Source organism: Podarcis pityusensis (genome assembly GCF_964106645.2).
Source record: "Podarcis pityusensis genome assembly, chromosome: 11".
Lineage (NCBI taxonomy): Eukaryota > Metazoa > Chordata > Lepidosauria > Squamata > Lacertidae > Podarcis > Podarcis pityusensis.
The window spans coordinates 33,375,757-33,395,534 of record NC_138036.1 but is presented as its reverse complement, the minus strand read 5'-3'; positions in this window follow the sequence as shown (position 1 = coordinate 33,395,534).

The window sequence follows — 19,778 nt, the reverse complement described above, 5'->3', positions numbered from 1 at the left end:
TAAAATTACTTCCTCTTCAACTCAAAATTCTGTCATCATAAGACCATAAGAGCCCTGCTGGATCAGATCAAAGGCCCATCTAGTCTAGTATTCTGTATTCCACAGTGACCAAGCAGATGCTGGTGGGAATCCAAAAAGCAAGACGTGAGGACAATAGCCCTTTCCCATTAGTGTTTCCCAACAACTAATATTCAAAGGGACACTGCCTCTGACCTTGGAGGTAGCATATAGCTATTGCAATTGTTCTGTTACCTCCCTGTCTGCCTCCACCACTCCAAAATATGGTGCAATTGCTACGTGTTTCATAAATTGTTGGTTTATAATGCTTGCATAAAATACACTGAAATGGCACCTGTATTTCTTTCCTCACCTCCAAAAATGAAACAGCTTTAAAGTTAAATAACACAGAGAGAGGCTGACAAAGTCTTACTACTTCAGTCCCAGTTTTAGCAAAGGGGTGTGTTTGTGTGTATGTGTGTGTGTGACCTGAATGGGTGAAATATTTCTACAATATAGTCCTGTCAATCCCTCACCTTTCAAGACTCACTAAACCAATAAAGTAAATAATTTCAAAGAACCTGGGTAGGGGAGAGAATAACCTGATCCATAAATTGACTTCTTTGTTCCCTCAATTGACTAAGTGACACTTAAGTCATCTTTAAGTGCCTGGAAAAAAATAATAAAAGGCATTTCTTTTGTGCAGCTTATGAACAATTAGGCAATTGTAACACAAGGAATGGCAAAGTGGAAAATGCATGGCAACATTGTTTTCCATATCCATCATCTTGCATCTGTTTTAATTTTCTGCAATAACTGCTAGACACGGAATAGCACACACAATTTCTGCTTTGCTTCCTAATTTGGGAGTTAAAAGCAATTTGAATTTACACTGAGTAAATGTACAGCCTGAGGCAAAAGGAAGCCCATAGAAAGTAACATGTATGATTTGAAAGGATACTATTATTTTATCTTATGCTGGTCTATGACCATAATAATGATTTGCATTGGATGGAATTGGATATTGTTTAAAGGTTTCTTTCGCCCAGCCTGCCCTCACCTTGATCATTCCTGTAAGAGCCGTCCAAAATCAAAAGGTCTTTTGTTTATCTTAATCAACATTCTGTGAACAATGGGGGAAATGTATTTGTTGCACAACAGGCACATGCAAAATATGTTAATGTTGTGCTAGGGAATATGTGATTGTCTGCTTAGTATGCACATATCTAGGGTGAACATGTATCCTCCTTTGCAGAGGACAGTTCTTTACTTGAGGAAGCAGTCCTGTCTTTGAGGAGCTGTCTGGTCAAAGCCATGCTTAAACATTGAGAAGGGAGAGTAGAATAATTTTCTACATATAGGCAAGAGATGAAGGATCAGAAGTTCTCTTTTTTGCTTCTTCTTTTCTTTCTCTCTTTTTCTTCATCTTGTTTTTCGTTTCCCCCCCCCCCTTTCTGATCTGTGTTTTTATTGAGATTAGTTTTTTTGTCTTCATATAAAGATACCTGATATTAATTTTTGTATTTTCTTTCAAATTTCAATAAAATATATTCAAAGAGAAAGAAAGAAAGAAAGAGACTTGAAGTTGCCCACCATGAATTAACACCTGGTCACAGTCTTCCTCACTATTGTCTTTCTATTTAAATGATAGCAATTGTCTCCAAATTCTCATAGAAATTAGCACATGCAAAGCTTATGCAAATTTATGTCTTTTGCCCTTCCAGGGAGGATGATTGTTTCTACTTTTCTGGTGATAGTTAAGCCCCATCTCACACACTTGTTCTTCAGGAACACCTTTTTCAGGCTTGTACAAACTGTGAGCTAACATGTCCAGTGTAGCTCATCAGCTTGTGACCTGCCAAGTGTTTGACAATGCCTCTTGCTGGTAATATTGCTATAGTTAATGTGAGTTAATATATTAAGAAATTGCAATAAATGTGTGTAACATACTAAGATACCCAGGAAGAGTATTCAGAGGTTGCATTCATTTTCCTGATTATAATGCTAGTTAGTGCTTCTGCTCCATTTTCTAAAGTTCCTTTCACACTTCAGTACCTGTTGGAACTGTGGATTTTTGACTGATATACCGAGATGTCATGCTAAATTTCATTGGACAACATCACTAATCCCCACCCTTTCTGCACATGTGTGCTTCTGTTGCCCCATGATTTGTCACATTCTGGCAGAAGGACAAGGAGGGAACCATGAAAACAGTAGGAAAGAATTGTATGCCAGTATACTGCCTCAAATTTCATCACTTTAAATAGGGATGCGGGTGGTGCTGTGGTCTAAACCACAGAACCTAGGGCTTGCTGATCAGAAGGTCGGCGGTTTGAATCCCCATGACGGGGTGAGTTCCCGTTGCTCAGTCCCTGCTCCTGCCAACCTAGCAGTTTGAAAGCATGTCAAAGTGCAAGTAGATAAATAGGTACCTCTCCGGCGGGAAGGTAAACGGCGTTTCCATGCGCTGCTCAGGTTCGCCAGAAGTGGCTTAGTCATGCTGGTCACATGACCCAGAAGCTGTCTGCGGACAAACGCCGGCTCCCTCGGCCTATAGAGCAAGATGAGCGCGCAACCCCAGAGTCATCCGCGAATGGACCCAACGGTCAGGGGTACCTTTACCTTTACACTGCCTCAAATTTCATCACTTTACTCCCACAATTTTCTGGGTTCAGAGGACTACAAACCAATTTGTTTTAAATTGAAATAACATGGAAATGAGAGATAAAAATGTACTATATTCCATTAGTTTTCTGGAAGTTCAACTACAATGTGGAAATTAGTGGTTAGGAAAACATAAATTGCATTGTGGATGCAGCCTGTGACAATCTTGCCATTTAATTTTTAATGACTCCAAGGACGGACCTTAATCTCACTCCTTTCCTACTTGGAAGGGACCAGGCTATAGTCCAATCACATGCCCAAAATATGGACGGCCCATCCCATTGCAGAGTTTAGAGTTGAAAGTTGCAGCGATGTGCGGCAAGCTAGAGAGAGAGTCAGAGCAATGCTTGAGAACAATGTTAAAATTCTGTTTGAAACCAAGGCTGTGACTATAGGAGAAACAAAATGCTTTTGGGGTGTTAATGATGTGAACCCCTTTACTGCACACTCAGGTAAGGGGATGCAAGTGGTGCTGTGGTCTAAACCACCAAGCCTCTTGGGCTTGCTGATCATAAGGTCGGCAGTTTGAATCCAATCAAAGGGGTGAGCTTGTTAGTATCTTCAGCTCACAGGCAGAGGTACCTGGCCTCCCCCGAGGCAATTGAGCGAGATACTGGATGACCTCTCCGCTGCTTCTCCCGGCAGGCTAGGTCATAAACCGGCGATTTCCCTCATTAGATGTGAGGAAAACACACCCTCTGCTTCTCTCTGCTTCTCTCCCTCCCTGCATTCTCCCAGGGAGGAGAAATGAGACAGACAGGAGTCCTTTCTACATGTTTTATTCCTGTCACTCAACAGTACATAGAAATGCGACTGCACCCTTCAGTCTCCATCAGAAGAGACACACACTCCACCCCTGTACTTCCAGTACAGGTCAGATGACACACTGAGCTAACATCCGGTGCTCAGTACAGAGAATAGGCTCCACCTTTTCTCCAACAGTACATCTGCAAACCTGTTTTACATTCCAGCCATCTGGAGCTGGCTTTTGCCTTGGTGCTTTTTCCCAACAGAGCTCCCATTGCTCTTTCTCAACTCCTGCCAACCTAGCAGTTCAAAAGCATACCAGTGCAAATAGATAACTAGGTACCACTGCGGCAGGAAGGTAAATGGTGTCTCTGTGCAATCTGGCTTCCATCACGGTGCTCCGTGTGCCAGAAGTGGTTTAGTCATGCTGGTCACATGACCCAGAAATGTTGTCTGCAGACAAACGCCGGCTCCCTCGGTCTGAAAGTGGAGATGAGTGATGCACCCTATAGTCCAATTTGACTGGACTTAACCATCCAGGGGTCCTGCACTTTTACCTTACCTGCACATTCAGGTTGTATGTACTGTATGTGTGAATAAACCATATATAATAAAGACACCACAGTCTCTGCTGTGCCTCATTTCCTAAAGGAAACATGAAGCCTAGAACCCCTGGAATATTGCACCACTCAGAAATTGATGTGGCATGAACCACTCTTAAAAAATCTATGAAAATTGTGCCAATAATTACAATAAAAACACCACAGCACCAGCACTTTCATTAAAAACAGTCATTTGGAATAAGGAAATCTTCACATTCTGGCAGAAGGACAAGGAGGGAACCAATCTAGCTTCTCCAGGAAGAGAATTTCAAAGTCTGGGGGAAGCCACCAAGAAGGCCATCTCCCCCACCTGTGAGGGTGATGGGACCAAAAGAAGGGCCTCCCCTCAAAACCCAGGCAGGTTCGTATAAGGGAATACAGTGCTTCAGATAGCTTGGACCTAAGCTGTGTAGGGCTTCATAGGTTATAACCAGCACTTTGAATTGTGCCTGGAATTGTGCCTAGAAACAGACCAGTAGCCAGCGGAGCTGTTGTAGAAAGAGTGTCGTATGCTCCCTATAACCATATACATTGATCACTCATACCTTAAGCAACAGCAACACCAATCCACTGGTGGTGTCCTAAAATAGCTTTTGCAGGGAGGATGTGGGGAGCATGCAACCTAGTGCATGGGTTCAAAAATTATTTTCACCAGGGAGATGAAAGAGAATGAACTGAAAATGAACCTTTTAATCTATGCAAAGATTAATGGTTCTTTCAACTTTTTCATCCAGATATATTTGACACTGCCTTTCTTCTTCTGCAACTGCATTCTCTGCTAAACTCTTAAAGGTTTGTGAAATTCAGATTTCAATTGATTTGCTATTTCTTTTCAATGATCTTCGCCATCAGTGTTCACACACTGTCTGCAGTTGGAATGGTCTGACTACTGGTACTTTTGTGTGTGTTTGGGCTTGCTCTGGGTGTTCTTAATGCAATTTACAGGCAATATGCTCACACCCCTTCCTCCAGTTCTCAATTATCTCATATAATTCCAATTCTAAGACTATTTTGAAAATATGCCTCAAATCATGCATGATGTCTTGCTGCAAACTGACTCTCCTTTCATTCGTTGGCTCTCTTGCACTCTGCTGGCCGGTTTCCAGTTCTCGTTGTATCATTATTTTGATAAGGTTCTCTCTGCTTTCTTTGATATACAGCATTGTCTCTTTCTCTTGATTCCAAAGCATGTTTCTCAGAGGCCATGAGTGTAGTAGCAGAAGTAGTGAAAGAGTGTTTGGTCAGAAGACTTATTAACAGAGAAACCACAAAACGTCTGAACTCCCTTTCTATCCCGGTAGATATGGAGAGGGTAAAAACTGAGGAGGATGAAGAGAAGGAGCAACCTCCTTAAAGGAAGAAAGAGCACATGGTAGGCTTAGCAGAAGCCAAAAACAGAATTATTATTATTATTATTATTGAAGAAACAGGAGACGATGGAGGAAAAGGAAGAGAACAAAGAGTCCTTAATGATTTATGAATTACAGGCAGAGAAATAAAACCAAGGGAAAGAGTAACATACATTAGGAGGAGAATGACCAGAACATTGGGAAAAAGCAAGAGGGAAACTTGAGGAAGTGAGAGTGACATGGCAACCCATCTCCATTGGTTATCTTGTCCTTCCAACTTCTATTCAAAATATTTTTATTCAGTTTTAGTTTTAAATGCATCAGCTTCTCCATACCTTTCTTCTTTCTTCTTTCTTCTTCCCCTTTCTCTCTTCATTCTTTATGTACATTTAGCTTCCTAAAGAAGACTGTTTTCATTCGCATAATTTTTTCTTAATTGCCCTACCTGGTACATATTTAATTTTACTCTCAGGCTTTTCCCTTCTTTGTTCTTTTCCCCTTTGCTCTCTATTTTTAATCTTAAACTATTTGTTAGAGGTTTTGGTCAGGGCCATCTTGAAATAACTTTTTACAATGCCTAGTTCTAAGTGGTTTATAACAAACAGAACTCTAGGAAGCACAGACACCAAGAGTTCAAGGACAAGAAGATAATACATTTTCTGGAGAGTAGAGAGAAATGCTTTCTGAAGACCTGTGTGTTCCAGGTTCAAGTGTTAAGAGAGAAATATATAGCAGTGTAAAAAGAAATCTCAAGATTTTTGTTTTCCCTACAGTTAATACATCAACACAATGTTGTTCTAATGTGAATGCATAAATTCAGATAATATAAACTATTCAAAGTCTAGTAATTGTTATTTAAAATGGCCTTGAAAAATAGCAATTGGTTGTCTAATGCTTACCAATTAATACTCAATTGATGTTGGTACAATGAAACCCCAGGCACATGAGCGAGTAGAAAAATCAAAAAAGGATTTTTTTCTGGGTATCAAACGGCTGAGAAAAAGGTAATCGCTCAAAGGAAGCCTAACTCAAGCTTGGTAAGCAGAGCTGTTCTTTCCAGCAGCACACGGTGTAACAAGCACAGTTCAGCACTTGGCTGTGTAAATGGATCATCCTTGACCAGTGTTTGGAAAACCTTGCTGCTAGTAGAAACCATCACGCTAATGGATGGTTATTATAAAAGATCTCTCTCTTTTTTTAAAAAAAGTATTTTTTATCAAAAAAAATTAATAAAGAGCACATGCATTGTCTCTTTCTTTAGGTTGTGTTTACAACAGATTGGTTACATTTGTGGTGAGACATTGGTGTTATATGCTGTATTGGGTTGGAAAGAAAAGAGGGGGCGGGAGAGGAGGGGTGGGGTGGGGTGGTAAAGCTTATGTTCTTTTACTTAGTGTATGCGTGGGGGTTTTGTGTCAGCATCACTTGGGTAGGTTCTCTTTCTATTCATGATGCTACCCTTCTCACTGCAGCGGTACCTATTTATCTATAATAATAATAATAATAATAATAATAATAATAATAATAATAACAACAACTTATTATTTGTACCCCGCCCATCTGGCTGGGTTTCCCCAGCCACTCTGGGCGGCTTCCACAGAAACCAAAAATACACTAAAATATCACATATTAAAAACTTCCCTGAACAGGGCTGCCTTAAGATGTCTTCTGAATGTCAGGTAGTTGTTTATCGCTTTGACATCTGATGGGAGGGCGTTCCACAGGGCGGGCGCCACTACCGAGAAGGCCCTCTGCCTGGTTCCCTGTAGCTTTGATTCTCGCAATGAGGGAACCGCCAGAAGGCCCTCGGCGCTGGACCTCAGCGTCCGGGCAGAACGATGGGGGTGGAGACGCTCCTTCAGACATACTGGACTGAGGCCGTTTAGGGCTTTAAAGGTCAACACCAGCACTTTGAATTGTGCTCGGAAACGTACTGGGAGCCAATGTAGGTCTTTCAAGACCGGTGTTATGTGGTCTCGGCGGCCGCCCCCAGTCACGAGTATAGCTGCTGCATTCTGGATTAGTTGTAGTTTCCGGGTCACCCTCAAAGGTAGCCCCACGTAGAGCGCATTGCAGTAGTCCAAGCGGAAGATAACCAGAGCATGCACCACTCTGGCGAGACAGTCCGCAGGCAGATAGGGTCTCAGCCTACGTACCAGATGGAGCTGGTAAACAGCTGCCCTGGACACAGAATTGACCTGCGCCTCCATGGACAGCTGTGAGTCCAAAATGACTCCCAGGCTGCGAACCTGGTCCTTCAGGGGCACAGTTACCCTATTCAGGACCAGGGAGTCCTCCACACCAGCCCGCCCCCTGTCCCCCCAAAACAGTACTTCTGTCTTGTCAGGATTCAACTTCAATCCATTAGCCACCATCCATCCTCCAACCGCCTCCAGACACTCACACAGGACCTTCACCGCCTTCACTGGTTCTGATTTGAAAGAGAGGTAGAGCTGGGTATCATTTGCATATTGATGGACACCCAGTCCAAACCCCCTGATGATCTCTCCCAGCGGCTTCATATAGATGTTAAAAAGCATGGGGGAGAGGACAGAACCCTGAGGTACCCCACAAGTGAGGGCCCAGGGGTCTGAACACTCATCCCCCACCACCACTTTCTGAACACGGCCCAGGAGGAAGGAGCGAAACCACTGTATAACAGTGCCCCCAGCTCCCAACCCCTCTAGACGGTCCAGAAGGATGTTATGGTCGATTGTATTAAAGGCCGCTGAGAGATCCAGCAGAACTAGGAAACAACTCTCACCTTTGTCCCTAGCTCCCCGGAGATCATCAACCAGCGCGACCAAGGCAGTTTCAGTCCCATGATGAGGCCTGAATCCCAATTGGAAGGGATCCAAATGGTCCGCATCCTCCAGGCGTGCCTGGAGTTGTTCAGCAACCACACGCTCAATCACCTTGCCCAAGAATGGAAGATTTGAGACTGGGCAATAGTTGGCCATACTGGCCGGGTCTAAAGATAGTTTTTTAAGAAGCGATTTAATGACCGCCTCTTTCAGCGGATCTGGGAATGTTCCCTCGCCCATCGCCCAGCCCTTCCCAGCTTGTTTTTATTAGCCAGGATGGGCAAGGATCAAGGAGACAGGTGGTTGGTTTCACGCGTCCAAGCAGCCTGTCCACATCCTCGCGGGTAACGGATTGAAATTGATTCCATGCAACTTGACCAGACAGAGCTCTAGCACTCTCCCGCCCCAGCCCTGCTCCCACGGTGGTGTCTAGCTCCTTCCGAATATGAGTGATTTTATCTGCAAAAAACTTTGCAAAATCGTTGCAGGAGATCTTGGGGTCTTTACAAGAAAACCATGGTGCTGTCCAGGCTCCATGCAATCGGAGAGGGCGCTTCGGAGCCAGACAGTCAATAGCCCCGGTTAACTCCGCATTCCAGCGGGCCACCAGGGAATCAGCTGAACGGCCATCAACATGGGATAAAGCATCCCCTACCACTCTCTGGAAACCATTTGGATCCATTAAGTGGCGGGGGCGGACCATCCAAATTGGTCCCACCTCCCTGCAGAGGGGAAGGGTCACGGAGAAGTCAGGTTGCACCAGGAAGTGATCTGACCATGGCACTTCTTTTGTTTCATTTTTACTTAGTGTCAGATCACCCACGTCACTAGAGGTGAACACCAGGTCTAAGGCACGTCCATGACTATGAGTTGGGCCAAACTTATTCAGGGACAGCCCCATGGAGGCCATGCTTTCCACGAAGTCCCGAGCGGCCCCTTGTAAGGTCGTGTCGGCATGGACGTTAAAATTGTTGGCTTTTTGCAGTATGGTAGCGCTGCAGAGAGCTTGCTGGGGAGACCATGCATTAAAAAGGGACTCAAAAATAAACAAGGCTTTAATTACAAAAACAAAAACTCCTTTTACACTAAATACATCAACAAACAAACATGACCCAACCACCAACCCATCCCCCAGGGTAATGGGAGAGCTAGGTGCTGCTCCTTATATACTACAGCCAATTGCCAACACAGCTTAATCAGTACAACTCGGCAGCACCTGCTATGTTTCACAGCTGTAAAGCTGGGTCTCGTTATCTTGCTCTGGCCCTTGCTTTGGCCCCTTAAAGACATACACATCGGGTGGAACAGTGATGAACCTTTACATTTAAAGAAACCATTCAACATTTCCCCTGCGGTTCATCATTGTGGAACAAAAACATAAAGCATACTTTGTACATGTTTTTCATGTATACCTTTTGGAAGTGCTTTAGTAAAAATGTCCGCAATTTGATTATCACCTGGAACATATTCAAATACAATCATTTCATCAGCAATTAGTTTCTTTACAAACTGCAAACGTAACCTTAAGACTCTAGTGCGCTGCGTATTGGTCTCTGAACATAGAATAGCGAGTCCACTCTGGGAATCAAGGTAAACTTTTACTGGTAGTGTTACTTGCATCTGTAGGTCTGCGAATACTTGCAGATACCATTCTACATCACGAGTGGCCTGAACTCATGCACATAATTCACTCTCTGTTGTGGAGAGACAAATAATGTTTTGTGTCTGGGACTTCCATTCAAATGGACAACCATTATAACAAAACACCATACCAGACACACCCCTGCAATTATTTTGTTCCACTGCATGAGATGCATCGCAGAAAATTTCAAAACCTTTGTCAATACTTGATGTAAACTGCAACCTATAATGTTTGGTATGTTTAAGGTACATCACCACTCTCTTAAGAGCAGAGAAACATTGTGTAGTGGGTTTTTCCACAAATTTTGCCAGAAAGTGAAAGGCATAAGTTATGTCTTGAGATTCTTTGAATGAAATTTAGCTTGCCTATAGCAGAACGATACAAAGTTTTGTTAGGAAATGGCTTATCTTCACCTGTAAAAGTGAAACCACACACCATGGGCGTTTCCTTCCCATTTGCATTTTCTAAACGTAGCATTTCAACAAGATCATCAATTTTTGCAGTTTGATGAACCAGAAAAGATCCATTTTTGCCTTTCTCAATTTGCATGGATAAGTAATTTTTAGCTATGCCTAATTCCACCACATCAAATTTCTTCTGTAACTGTGTTACTACCTGTTCATATTCCTGTTTAGTTTTTGTAGAAATTAACACGTCATCTACATACACACATATTTTTGCTACAGAGTTTGCCCTTTCCTTTATAAACACACAATTGTCTGCCTTTCCCTGTGAAAAACCAATATCCAGCAATTCTTTTGCTAAAGTTTGGTGCCAGTTCCTTCCACTTTGGTGCAGACCATAAAGGGATTTATTTAATTTGCATACCAAACCTTCAGCGGCGTCTATGCCTTCAGGGACACGCATAAAAATTTGTTCTTTTAAATCTGCAAACAAATATGCAGTTTTTATATCTAGGTGATAAACAGAATGTCCACGTTGTGATGCATCTTTTAACAAAAGCTTAACTGTTTCATATTTTACACTTGGTGAATAACACAAATCATAATCTTCACCTGGAATTTGTTGAAAACCCTTAGCAACTAATCTAGCCTTGTACCTTACAACTTCATTTTTGTCATTCATTTTAACTCTATAAACCCATTTTGAATCAATAAGTCTCATATCTGGGGTTTGTGGTACAAGAGACCAAGTGTTATGCTCTTTTAAAGAAGCTATTTCAGAGTTCATAGCTTTATACCAATTTACAGCTTGGTGCTTAGGTAAATTCTGAACATCATTGTAGCTTTTTGGCTCAAAAACTGCCTTATTGGCATACACAGTATTAAAATGTTCATCTGCAAAACGTTGTGGCTTCTGTCTCTTTCTATCTGAACGTCTTAGTCCGGAAGGAGAGTCAGACTCCTCAGACTTAATGGGACTATGTAAACTACTAGTTTCAGGTTGTAAATCATCATTGTCAGACTGAAGAGATGCCTGTTGGCTAAGCTCACGGTCAGAAAACTCAAGAGAATCTAACCTCCCCTCGGGTGCCTGTGACTTTAAATCATCAAACAAATTATCAGATTCAACAGGCTTTTCGTCTTTTCCCATTAATTCAGAAGCACCATTTCCTGCTGCTGCTGCTTCTTCTTCTACCTCTTCTTCCTCAGCATTATCTATACCGTTAGTATCTTGGAAAATAGCAACGCCATTCCAATTTACAGTTTGTATCATGCTTCTGGTAATATGAAATTTGCCAGTTGCTGGTATGTAAATTCTGTACGCCCCCTGCTGGTAGCCCATTAATTTTCCCTGGACACTACGTTCACCCAATTTCTGCTTAGCGGGATAATGCATTATTACATCTGAACCCCAAATGCGTAGGTATTTCAGATTAGGGCGTTTTTTAAACAGCTTCTCATAGGGGGTGACATCTAAACCAGAATGATAACTGCGATTCCTAACATAACAAAAGGCATTGAGCGCTTCAGTCCAAAAGTCTTTGGGCAGATTAGCATCGTGCAGATAAGTTTTAACCCCTGCCTGCAGGTCACGCTGCACAACTTCAACAAGCCCATTTTGCCAGGGACTTCGGGGGCAAGATAACTCATGAGTAGTCCCCTGCGCTTCCAGGAATTTCTCAAAATCCTCAGAAACAAATTCCCCGCCCCGGTCAAGAAAAAGGTTCTTAATAGGTTTGTTAAAATGTGTTTTTACCCAGTTGCAAAAAACTTTGTACTTCTCAAATGCTTGGGACTTCTCAGCTATTGCATAAGTCCAACAATATCTACTATACTGGTCTATCAGGGTAAGCCAGTACTTAGAACCTCCTAAGGATGGTGGGAGTGGCCCAACTAAATCACAATGTACACACTCAAATGGCTCAGTTACTTTCCTATCTGAGCACCTACCCTTGCGTGCAACCTTAATCTTATTCTTGCAACAGGATAGACATTGCATAAAGAATTTACATGGTTTTAAGTTGAGGCCATTAACAATATTCTTGGTCTTAATTACATCAGCAAAATTCAGATGTCCCAGAATTCTGTGCGCCTCATGGACACACCCAGAATGTGGCCTTACATTCCTCAACCCCTGGCTTGACTGTGCTGCTCTGCAATTTATAGGCGATTGGGAGTAGGTGCGAAAATACAGTCTATATAAACCATCAGATTCCCGGGCATACAATAGACGTTTGTTCCCCTCGAAAAACTCACACATTGACTTTAAGAAACGCACAGTTATGCCTTGACGAGCAAAACACCTTACTGACAATAAATTGTCCACTGATGGGCAGTAAATGCAGTTCGCTATAGTAATGTTTAAAGAGTCAAGTTTAACAGTACCCCTGCCAAGCGACTGCAAGACTTGTGAATTGGCTAAATGTACATTACCAATTTCCTCTTCGAAAGAAATAAGCTTCGATCGTTGCAAACGTGCTGAGATGCTCCTGAGTCCACAATAAAAGAATTCCACTTGGCACCTTTAATTCTTTTACGATCTCTTGTGCTAGCGTGAAAAGCTCGCGGCTCGTTTCTGTCTTTACGGTCAGATATCGCTCTTATGTGATTGTAATTGTGGGGCACCGGAATCGTTGCATCACATAATTTTTGACTGTGCTTTTCACTCATCGGCCAGGAGCAAGTTTCTTGCCCAATATCTAAAGGGAATTGCCGATGATACGAATGAAGCCAAACTGAGATATCTATTAAATGATGATGACCCCCTAAGATCACGCACGGTTGCCAGATTCTTGATCAGTGTCCTATCCCTAAAGAAGAGAAACGGACTCCTGTGTGGCTCGGAAAATCCCTTTAAACCATGATCTATGTTTTAGGATGTAACTAGGTGAATCACCATTGATGTCTTCTATTGATTTGTGAGCAGATGGTGATGGTTATGTTACAAATTTATTGCAACGTATGATGTTGGTCTTTTGTTTTTGTTCTGCTTTGGTTCTTGTCTGTTTTTTGTAAGTTTTGACGGTTTTAAATTTGGAGGTTCAAGTACATTATGTTGGTATGGGAAACTGTCGTGTGACGGGCCAATGGCCGTAATAAAGATCAATCCAATCCAATCCTGTCTTTACGGTACGATGCCGGCTGCTGAGCTGACGACCGTGACTGACGAACAGAAACAGACTTGGGAGTACTTTGCTTTCTTTTGGATGTGCAGTCCTTTGCAAAATGTCCTTGCTTATTGCAGAACCAACAACACTTTGCAGCTTTAAATGCAGTTGTATCACCACAAGTTTGCATATGGCGTTCCTCATTCTTTCTGGAAATAGGAGTGCTTATGGCACAAGCCTCCCTTCTGTCCAACTCGCCCATTAATCTTGCCGTTACCCCTTCCACAGTTAATTGTGCTGGTGGAACGGCAGATATCTGGCTAGCTATACCATCAAAGTCCTCATTAAGGGAACAAAGAATGATGAAAACATACTGAATATCAGGTATCTCCATGTCCCTTCGAATTAATTCGCAGCGTATTGCCTCCAGACGTCTCAAATGTGCTGCCAAATCACCACCAGGCTGCAACTTCGTCTGGTACAACTGCTTGAAAAACGTCAATGCAGACGCTGACTCTTTTCTAACATGCACTGCTGCAAGACTGTCGCACATTTCTTTGGCAGTTTTCTTATTTCTTATATAGACTACTTGCTGGTCGCTGACTGTCAAATTAATTATCGCCCTGGCTTTCGCATCTCCTTTCGACCAAGCATTAGTCACAGGGTCAGGAGGGTCATCAGTTACATAGGTCCATACTTCTCTAGAGGTCAAAAGCGCCTCCACCTGAAAAGACCATAAACTATAGTTCTCATCTGTCAGCTGTGGGAAGACCAGAGCCTTCTCAGCTTCAGGAACCCGGTCAACCATTCTGGAACTCTTCCAGACCCACAGAACTACGCTAACAGGAGAAGGAGTTTTCAAACCTTTCTCAGAGTCCAAAAATATGCAGTCATCCACTCAGCAGCTGGGCCCATAACCAAAGATGTTGGCTTTTTGCAGTATGGTAGCGCTGCAGAGAGCTTGCTGGGGAGACCATGCATTAAAAAGGGACTCAAAAATAACTTAAACAAGGTTTTAATAAGAAAAACAAAAACTCCTTAAACACTAAATACATCAACAACAAACCAGACCCAACCACCAACCCATCCCCCAGGGTAATGGGAGAGCTAGGTGCTGCTCCTTATATACTACACCCAATTACCAACACAGCTTAATCAGTACAACTCAGCAGCACCTGCTATGTTTCACAACTGTAAAGCCGGATCTCATTATCTTGCTCTGGCCCTTGCTCTGGCCCCTTAAAGACATACACATCGGGTGGAACAATGATGAACCTTTACATTTAAAGTAACCATTCAACACCTCCAACCAGGTCTCTGTCACACATGCCAGGTCAAATCCTCCATCCACAATCAGGTCGTGGATGGCAGTGGTTTTATTCATCATTGACCTGGCATTACACAGCAACACCTTCAGGTCATGTGGGTTTCGCTTGTTGATTCCAGTATCCATCCGGTCAAGGCCAGACCCGGAGGCAGGGATAGTCCTCAAACAACGACTAAACCTGCCTTCTCGGTAATGACATGGTCTGGTCTTAGCGTAACTCCTCCTCCTGCCCATGATCACCGAGATCGGATGTCCCAGTGCTTCCCCCCCTGTGGACCTTGTCCCAGCCATCGTGTTGGCTGGGGCCCCACTCCCAGGCAGCCCTGATCCTGCCCCTTAAAAACAAAACACAACTATATAGAACCAATAAAACAACAAAAAACAGAAACAGAACAATTATACTAAAATTAATCCTCAACCAAATATCCATCCCATCCTCCCACCCCCAACAAAGGATAAAAGGAAAAAAGAAATAAAAATTTAAATTGCCACAGACTACTTGAGGACATTTTAAAACACATTAACCACTTGGAACAGGGAAGCAATGGCAGAACTCTTCCTACACTTCCCCAAAAGTTTGTTCCAAATATGGGCCTGGGCCACGCCCCCTGGGCCAGTTGGAAAAGGCCCTGGAAGGGAGCAGGCCCTGCAGTCCTCCCCACAGCCGATGGTCCGAGGCCTCACCGCAGCAGGAGTCCCTTTATAGCTGGGAGAGAGGGCCTGGGCCACGCCCCCTGGGCCAGTTGGAAAAGGCCTTGGAAGGGAGCAGGCCCTGCAGTCCTCCCCACAGCCGATGGTCTACTTGCGCTCATATGTTTTTGAACTGATAGCTTGGCAGGAGCCAGGGCAAAGCAATGGGAGTTCACCCCATCGTGCAGATTTGAAGCGCCAACCTTATGATCAGCAAGCCCAAGAGGCTAGGTAATTTAGACCACAGCACCATACACATCCTACTCTGCTGCATTAATGCTCATCATAGCAATACAGCAGCATGGCAGGATTTCAGCTATGGTGTTCCAGCACATATGCAATCAGTAATAATAATAATAATAATAATAATAATAATAATAATAATACCCCACCCATCTGGGTATTTATATTTGCACTTCTTTGCTTCCAAAAGGATTAATAGCAGCCACTCATATCCATTTTATATTGTGATGCTGGGCACCTTTAATTTCTGTATTTAAAGTTGGCTGGAGGAAAAGGCTGGTTTAACTACTACTACTATTACTACTACTACTACTGCAAACTTGATTTCTTCCCCCCACCCTATTTTAATGAGAGAGTCTTAGTCACAGAATGATAGTAATCTCAACGTCTTTTCCACTTCAGATTTTGCTTTATTGCTTGCATTCGAGAAATCCAGTAAATAACAAGTCTGTAGAAAGGAAATGGCAACACTGAGACGCAGTACAAGTGTCAAAAGCGGGGCACATAAAATTGCAAGGATAATTACCTTGAATTGTTTTAGCCTACTTTAAGAGTGTAATAAATAGGGCTATTCACATCCATTCCCTGAAGATGATATTCTTTTATAATGATGAAAGGTAGAGTATAAACCACCATTATTAATGTTATTATGACCATCTTCTGTTCTTAGAGCTTTGCTTGTACTTAAGCGTTTGTGGAATGTTTTGAAATATTTTCTGTAAGCAAACATATAATTGCCACTGATCTCTCGTTGTTGTTCTCAAGTCCTTTAGCTTCTCCAAGTAGAAGTAAAGATATTCCTATCATCTCTATTGCATAGTGGTGAGTCTATTCCATTCATACCACATTTTGATTCAGTACTTTGCTTCTCTTGCTCGAATGTGTTGATGAACTCGTACAGGGACCTGCTTTCAACCTTTGTCCCAGTGCCCTTCTTCGCAATCTAGTTCTCTGAACATTACAAAGAGTTGGTAAGTGTTGTTTTAATTCAGTTTGTCCTTTATATATCCTTCACCCAGCCTATCTACCTACTTGTTTTCTCCCAGTACTTTTTAATTTTTCCCAAGACATTCCAGTCTCTTCTTTATTATATAAAATGATTATTGTCACTTGTTTGTTCCTTAGTTACAGACACTTTTTGTCTTCAGTTAGAATAGTTACTTAGGCAGTGACACTTCACTTAACCCACACCCACACCCCACTTTCCCATAGTGGGTTTTTTTGTGCATTTTGTTTAAAGCTGTATCCTCCCTTAATCAATATCAATTAGTTAAGTTACCTTAAAGAGATTTTTTTTAAAATAATTTTTATTAACAGGCCAATCAAATCACATTAATTCCAAATCACATTAATTCCAAATTATACAGCCAAATTTTTAAAATTTTTGTTGGGGGTACCCATACTTCAAGCTCCGAAAGGGGTCCAAACATCACTCTTGCTGCTGCTTTGATTAAACAGTTCTATCCAGTTCTGTCCAGATAGTCTTTTTGTTATTTTCTTCATCTTCTTGTTGTTATCATATATTCCTTTCTTTGTGATCTCTGATAATCTTCACAAGCGGGTGAAAGACAAACATCTCCTGTGTGGGTTTTACACTCTCCAAAAATCATATCACATAAAGGACAGACGCCATTTCCACACCTCCGTTAAAAACATTCCCACAGTCCGTCCGTTGACTTACAGGCCTGCCAACCTATATCTCAGAGGGCCCTGCCAGGTCAAGATAACGTTCCGATAACCATACATTTACATTTCAATGACCCTGGTCCTCCTCCCCCTCGTCCTCCTTAGGCAAGCCTGTCTTCATGAGATTCCATTTATTGCTGCGTCATAAAACTTTCCTTCCATTCCCCGATGTTTCCACCAGTTCTCTCTTTAATCAGTAATTCATTCCCACACAGTTCTTAGTCTCCTGCTTGTGATTAATAATCACATCGATTCTTCTCTCTGGAGGGGAGGGTTATTGGTACTCACATAAGGCAAAAAAAGAAAAGTTTTTTCCTCCCCCCCTTTTCCGTTTCACTCTGACATACCAGTCTTTTAATGATGATTCTTCACTTGATTTATTTATCCAGCCTGTTGCTCCGCTCCCACAGATCCCATTAATCAGCAGTCTTTACTCCCGATCTTCACTTGATGTATGTGCATTAGCTTCTTTCCAATTATATATTTCCAATTATATATTTCAAGCTAATGCGAACCAGTGACCTGATTGGAGACAGCGTCAGGGAGAGCCGATCTCACTCGAGGGCTTCGTGCCAAGTGTCCGCACCCCCTTCTTTCGAATCCGGGGGTGAATTATGGACACAGCTGGCAAGGCAGTCCCCCCCATCCCCTTGGGGGGGCAAGGGAGGCTACATACTCCCATAGCAGCCTCTTCATTACCTCATGTGGGTCGGAGAGATGTTATTGTCGGCCATCTTCCAATGCGCCCCCTGGTGTCCCCCGCAAGTTACCTTAAAGAGATTAAGAGATTTAAGTATTACATATGTTAACAGTAAACTCAATTCTGCTATTTCAAAAATACAGGATGGCAACCAACTTCTATGGATTTTTAATTTTGGGCTAAGTTGTTTTCGGTTAGGTTTGTTTGCACTGTCATCTTACAACAAAGTAGTAGTTGTTGTGAGGGAAAAGGGATGCTTTGAAAAACAGACAGAGAGACCCTTAGATCTACTTGTTTGAATTTTGGCAGGGTCAATACCATATTGGGGGCTAAAATGTCAGCAGGTTTCATGCACCTATGTGGAGGGGAAACCCAAAGTTATGGCTGTTTTGCTTTCCCAATACAAATCTGTGAGAGGACTGAAACTTCAGTTTTCAAATATTGGTTCAGTCTTGGAGTTTAAGATGAAGCCCCGCAATGCCATACCCTCCAACATTTCTCCAGTGAAAATAGAGATGCCCCATTCCATAATGATAATTTTACTATTTATACCCCACACATCCTATTGGGTTGCCCCAGCACTCTGGGCGGCTTCCAACATATATAAAAACATTAAACAAAATAAACATTAAAAATTTCCCTATACAGGATTGCCTTCACACGGCTCAGGGGTTGGATAACTCCATACCCTCCAACATTTCTCTAATCAAAATAGAGACATCCTAAGGAAAAGTGGGGCATTCTGGGATCAGAAACTGAGACGGCTTCTCTAAATCAGGGACGTCCCTGGAAAATAGGGACACTTGAAGGGTCTGCAATGCCCCCATGCCCAGGAAGAATATGAACCAACTAGGGGCCCAATCTAAAGCACCAAACTGGGATTTGGACTGGGGAGAGGGGATAGTTGCACAATTTATCTCAGTTTTCAATAATATTTTTGTTTGAAATAAATAAATTGTATACAGTTTGAAATAAATAAATTGTATACTAAAGATGTGTTAAAACTATGAAATCAGAATACAATTTTAAAAAAGACACCTCTTGAGATTTTTCTTTTTCTTTTTAGTCTTCAAGAATTTTAACAGGGAAGAGGCCATCTGACCTCAACTAGAAGGGGGGGGGGGTGATCAAAAAAATGGAGCCAGGGCCGTCATTACCTGGGGGTGCAAAGGGTGTCGGGCACCCGGGTGCCGAATTCTGGGGGGGGGGGGGTTGCTGGGCACCCGCTACTGAAACCGCCTAAGCTCTTAACTATTTACCTGTTATGAAATAATAAATAATTTGATCAAGCTAGAAAAACAAAATACATATATACCTAGGTATCACTAAAATGTATACCTACTGTTTCACTAAAGGACTTTCGACTTTGTGCACTCATTTACCAAAGACGTGCCGCACCAGCAGCGGCGCTTGTCAGTCACAACGGCAGCGCTTGTCAGACTCAACGAATATAAGTGTACTGCAAATAAATGAGCAAATAAAAAAGTTTGTTTCTTTTTCCTCCCTTCTTTCGTAAACAAGAGATAAGATGTAAGTGTGGTGTCTGACATAAGCATAATAAAAGTTAATTTGGGGGCTAAACTAAATTTGGGGGTGCTGGGCAGATCTTTGCACCCTGGTGGTGCATATGCTAAAGACTCCCCTGAATGGAGCCCACAATTCTGAATCCTTGTGGACATGAGCTGTACACCAGAGCCACTGGGGACCACTAACCTTGACTCCCCCAAAGAACTCAGTGACCAAGCATAGGTATAAGGGATCAGGCTTACAGGTTTCCTTGACCCAAGTTGTTAATGACCTTGTAAATTAAATCAAG